This window comes from Octopus bimaculoides, chromosome Z, assembly GCF_046866305.1.
Source record: "Octopus bimaculoides isolate indiv1 chromosome Z, ASM4686630v1, whole genome shotgun sequence".
Lineage (NCBI taxonomy): Eukaryota > Metazoa > Mollusca > Cephalopoda > Octopoda > Octopodidae > Octopus > Octopus bimaculoides.
The window spans coordinates 34,768,646-34,774,645 of NC_142944.1; the positions used below are offsets into that span (position 1 = coordinate 34,768,646).

At 35.7% G+C, this 6,000-nt stretch overlaps 1 long non-coding RNA gene across 3 annotated transcripts in view; it reads left to right on the forward strand.

The window, feature by feature from the left end:
* Positions 1 to 6,000, forward strand: part of LOC106876101 (uncharacterized) — a 64,011-nt gene that overhangs the window by 30,757 nt on the left and 27,254 nt on the right. The window contains exon 1 of one of the 3 annotated variants that reach the window (XR_016244747.1): positions 2,416 to 4,093. The exons of the other annotated variants lie outside the window; for them this stretch is intronic. This is a non-coding gene — a long non-coding RNA (uncharacterized LOC106876101). Of the gene's footprint in view, positions 1 to 2,415; positions 4,094 to 6,000 lie in introns of those variants that run through there. 3 annotated transcript variants of the gene reach the window in all.

Consider the following 6,000-nt stretch of genomic DNA (forward strand, 5'->3'; position numbering starts at 1 on the left):
CATGTGGTTGCAAAGCGAGCTTTTTAGCCATGCGACTATTTCTTACGCCATGTGACCACACAGCCATGTTGTGTTTTATGAAATTCACGTTATAAATCAATTCCAAGATAATTAAATTTATATATGTGGTTGCGAAGAAGAGAAATTATCTAAAATATATGAGTAAATAAATAAATGGAAAGTGAGCGGGTGACTAAAAATTTTTCATAGACCAACGTATATAGGTCTACAACAGTGAGTGGTTACCAAACTTTTACGGGTTGCCGCCTCCTTGACACCCAAACCACATTCCTAATGCCCCCCCCCCCCCCGCCATCACCCACTACAAGCATAGACCACTTTCTGAAGCAAATTCAACATAACTGTTTTTCCACAAATAAAACTTAACCCATTATTTTGTTGTTTAGACATTCATCGCCCCCTTCAGCTACCCCATTATCGCCCCACTTTTCTTCAACGCACCCCCTCCCAGGATCTTTCCACCGCCCCAGGAGTGAAGTACTGCCCTCTTTGGGAACCACTGGTCTACTTTGTCCAATGTGCTATTTCTTCTTTAATGACGAAATTGTGTGAGTTAAGATAAATTTAGCTGTTATTTCTAGCAGGTCGAACGTCTACGTAAAGGCTCCTTTGTTGGTGCATGTAAACTTGTAATGGAATGGAATGACAATTTTTTAAAATTTTGTCATAATCACTAATCGTTTATCAGATGTGCTTGAGACCAAAAATGTTTTTCAGTTTTGAATAGTCGTATATTTGCACCTAATCCTCCATCACTGTATGCCCGTCTAAAATACCAGCTCAGACATGGCACCCAGTCTAGACACATTATACATTTATATTTCACAATACAGCTTATACGCATGCCGTGAATGAAGTTTTTTTTAAATTTGACATGTAACCGTTTCGTTTTGATCGCGTTTTTCTATTCACCAAAACCAACCCGCCTCTACCACTTACGTTTCTCAAGAATATTAAACAGCTATACACCATTTTCGCTTTTTATAGTTTCGTTTTATGCCCATATGCAACCCTATGTTGTTGTTTTTTTTAATGATTTCTAAATAAGTGGCGAAATAACTAAGGTGAAATCACATAGTTCACTCTCCTTTTATTTTTTTCATAAAATAACACTTTAAAGGGAAGATCATACTGCCAACAAAAATACACGCACTAATTATGTTTCATTTCAGTTTTATTACCTCTCAGATAGTTGATCAGTTGGTCAATATTAATTTGTCAAAGTCCTTTCGTCTCACAGCCTGTAACCTTATCAATGCACATCTTTCTCTTCAATACTTATGGTATGTTCGCTGTTCGTCTCACTAGTCATACACTGAGGTGAAAGAGTTACTTGGGGATGGGGGATAGTCATTGATAAGGTTATAGTCTGTGACGAAATGACTTTTGACAGACTAATCGATAAATTGATTAATTACCTTAATGAATATCTTTTAGCTTTTACTTTTTTCAGTCGTTGGATTGAAACCACGTTGGGGCACCATCTTGAAAGGTTTTAGTTGAATAAATCGATCCCAGTGCTCATTTTTTTAAAAGCCTAATACTTATTCTGTCAATGTCTTTTGTCGAACTGGTAAGTTATGAGGACGTAAACAAACTAACACAAAGACACACGCGCATGTGTGTGTGTGTGTCTATATCTTTGTGTTTGTCTCCTCCTGACAACCGGTGATGGCTTGCATTTTAACAAGAACATTTTGAAATAAATGAAGACATTATTTGCTATAACAATTATGATATTAAAGAAATAAAGGAAATATATTGTTCATGTTTTAGAGCTAGGAGAACTTGTAGCCCATGGTCGGCCGCTTACAGCTTCATGTGTGTAATCTCCAAATTCAAGTAATTTTGCATTATGGAACAAACCACGTGAAAACTACTTTTACGAAACTGAAAACGGTACGTTATACTCAAAGATCAACAAAATAAGTGTGAAAAAAAAAAAAAAAGATTGAACTATAAAATAGTGAAATATTTCTATCAAAACATATTTTCCATCACTTTATATTGTTAAATACAAAATAAAATTTACTTAAAATTTGGATCTAAGTCCATCATGAACCCTAGCTTAATCTGGTCCTAAGGCGTATAAGTGATTGAGGTTACAACTTTGCCACCTGGACAGGACGCCAGTCCGTCACAAGGTTAGCTTCCTAGATATTACTGGAACTCATCGCTGAATGAACTGGAGCAACGTGAAATGAGGGTGTTGAACTGACAATCGTGAGATTATAGTTTCGGTTCCCGGATGCGAATTTTTTCCCCACGAGAGTTCCGGACCTCAGTAATGAATTCATTTACACACAGCCAATCAGAGCTCTCCTATGTGTAGTAGTACACATACTGTATACTACTACAGTGCAGCCAGTCAGGCATAGAATGGTGTATGCTACTCTGTGAGTACAACATGGCAGGTCTCACGTAAGCACCACATCCCCCCACTCCACTATCCTCATAAATCAATTGAGCGCCATCTCTATATGGAACTAGCATTAGGTACCTATGTTCAGACTGAGATTAGTGATATTGCTTGTACCCATTGATATATGCAAGGAGGGCGCAATACGACACAACACCATATTGATTACGATGTTTCCAGATCAAAACTAACATTTTAAATTAGGAATGTACAAAATCAGAGAAACAATTAGGAAACTACACTCATTTATATTTTCTAGTAAATTACGCAAATTGGCAACACTTATGGAATCATCGGTGAGCAGCTCTCCATTCACTTTATTCACTAAATTTCACATTTGTCACCCCTATTGACCCGTTTGGAACAGTTAGATGTTGCTATAGCGCACATTTTCCACTGAACTCAACCAGAGTATTTTCGTGTCTAGGTGGACACTAGTTTGATAGTTGAGCTCTGAATGGCTGTATGCAAATGAGTTCATAACTGGGATCCGGAACTCTCGTGAGAAAAAAAAATTTCGGTTCCCGGACAAGGTGATTCGTTGTTTTCTTGAACAAAATACCTTGGCCTTATGAGTCCAAGCACTAATGACGGACTAAGAGCCAAGTCCTAAGTAAATTTTATCTAGTTTTCAAAACCATCAAGTGGTGGGAAATATGTTTTGATAGAAATATTTCACTATTTTATTCAGATCCTTTTGTTTTTCTTTCTCACACCTATTTCGGTGATCTTGAAGTATAACGTACTATTTTCAAGGACGGTCACGACTGGAACACCTTTGATCGTGATTCTGGTGTTCAACATCACAACTACCACCAACACCACCAACAGCATTCTATGACAACCCGAGGCAATGAAGGTACGTTTGTATGATAGGACTGTGGAGTCGGAGCCGTTAAAAATTTACCAACTTTTTGTGATATACAAATAACCCCTGCAATATTGAACATTCAAATATGGCGGCGACCTGGCAGAATCGTTAACACGCCGGGCAAAATGCTTAACGGCATTCCGTCCTTCTTTACGATCTGAATTCAAATTCCGCCAAGGTGGATTTTGCCTTTCATCCTTTTGAGGGTCGAAAATATGACAACAAATCAGTTGAACACTGGGGGTCGATGTAATCGACTTACCCCTCCCACCGAAATTGCTGACCTTGTGCTAAAATTTGAAACTAACAATGTACGTTCAAGTTTCCAATTTCACTAATCATTATTTAAAAATTATCGAATCAGATTTAATTCCTCTTTGAAGTAGGAACTGGTAGAAGCAATTCAGTTTCTATGAACATGATGCTAGTAAATTTTTGATTTAACGTTTTATTCTATACCTTTTTTACATTTTACTTGATTTTGGTCTTTGGATTCCGGCTATACTGAGGCACCGCTTTGAAAAATTTAATCAAATAAATCTCGATACGTATTTTAAAAAATTTGGTACTTATTCTAGCAGTCTTTTTTGTAAGAAACCGATACCGGTTATCAAGTAGTGGTGGGAGGGAACAGACACAAACACAAAGACATAGATGCGACGCATTTCTTCATTGTATCCGTCAACGAAATTCAGCCCACAAGGCATCGGTCGGCCCATGGCTATGGAAAACACCCAGTATGCTGCATAGTGGAACTGAACTTGAAAGCACATATTTGGAAAGTGAGCTTCTTATCTACAGATAGATAGATAAGCCTACGCTTATCTATCTATCTATCTATCTATCTATCTATCTGTCTGTCTGTCTGTCTGTCTGTCTGTCTGTCTGTCTGTCTGTCTATCGATACACTAACCCCCCCCCCCCCTACACACACACTATATTTCTTAAGATATCTATCTATCTATCTACCTGGCTATCTATCTACCTGGCTATCTATCTATCTGTCTGTCTATCTATCTATCTATCTATCTATCTATCTATCTATCTATCGATACACTACCCCCACCACACACACACACACTATATTTCTTTAATAAATATTTTTTTCCAATATTTTCCAATATAATTTTATATTTCATTTGATGTAAACTTTCTTTTTGCATTCCCTTCTATTTAACAATTTGTAAACAATCCTTTAACTTCAGATGAAAAGGAATGGTATGTATCGAATTGAGTTTATTTCTTTCAAAATTGGTATTTTGTAAAGTTACTTTAGGTACACTCAGTCGTTTACTTCTGACTTTGATCTACTTTTAATTGTTTTGTAATGATACAGCAAATATATTTCTGACATTCTTTTAGTAGTATTTTAATTTTTTTTTGTTTCTTTTAGCCTTTTCATAAATAGAGCCTCAACGTTTTTACTTGTTAGTTTTGTCTTATGATTTTTAGTGTGTAACTTCTTTAATAAATAATATAGAAAAACACAAAACAAAGCCCATAGTGGCATAGCTAGAGCCTTTAAAACCAAACTTTATGCCAGTCATGAGCCGTATGACTGAAGGCTGGACGTTAACCTGGTTTCTAAGCAGGGCTAGATTAAAACCCATGGAGGCCCTAAGCAACTTAAAAGATTTTGCTGTACCCCATATGTAATTCAAAATATAAACAATAATAAACCATAAAATAAATTTATATTTTCCAAAATGAAACAAAACTAACCATAAGATGGAAAATAATGTTTATTTTTGTATACTTCCAATTTATTTATATTTGAAAAGTTTTCTTCTACTTATTTTTTAATTGGAAAGTCTTTTGATCAGAGCCTGAAGAGTAATCTTAAGTGACATATTTGCTTCTATACGTAATAGAGATAAGGCATCCAGGGTATCTTGTTGCGTACTTGTTCTGATGGGATTTTCCATATACTTCAACTGAGACAATCATCGTTCAGCTGAGCAATTTGTGCTCATTAATGTTAAAAATATACGAAAGAATGTCTACATTTCGAAAGGCACATTCAGTAATGTTTATTTTAACAAGTTTGAAGTGATTTCTTCCTTACTGTAAAACATTTACCAATCCAGCGCTGTTTTTATGTCGTATAAATGGCTGGTATTTGAATATTCCCTCTGGCCGTCCTGAACTGGACACCGCGCTGAATTCATTTGCAGCTGAGTGGATTGGAATAACGTGAAATATTTTGCTCGATAATATATCACTTGAGCTGCTTCTAGAATCGAAACCGCGATCTTACGATGATAACTTTACTTCCTCCGTGACTCTGTGTGTGTGTGTGTGTGTGTGTGTGTGTGTGCGTTTGAATGTGTATGCTATGATATAATACGTATAATATTTATAAGTCTATTAAACATATACGTATACATGTATGTAAGAATGTGTATGTTTATATGTATTTATGTGTGTCTGTTTGTATATATATATATATATATATATATATATATTTATATATTTATCGATCGTTTTAACCAGGTATATATTTAGAGAAATACATTGATGGATAGGTGTATATATATATATATATAATACATTTCTGTACTCTCGCAAACTTCTTGAATTTTCTGCCATGTTATAACATTGAGGTTTAATCATCTATTATCAAACAAGCTTTAACTTACAGTGAATATGCATTTCTTTATTTAAATATGTACACGCGCGTGCGCACACA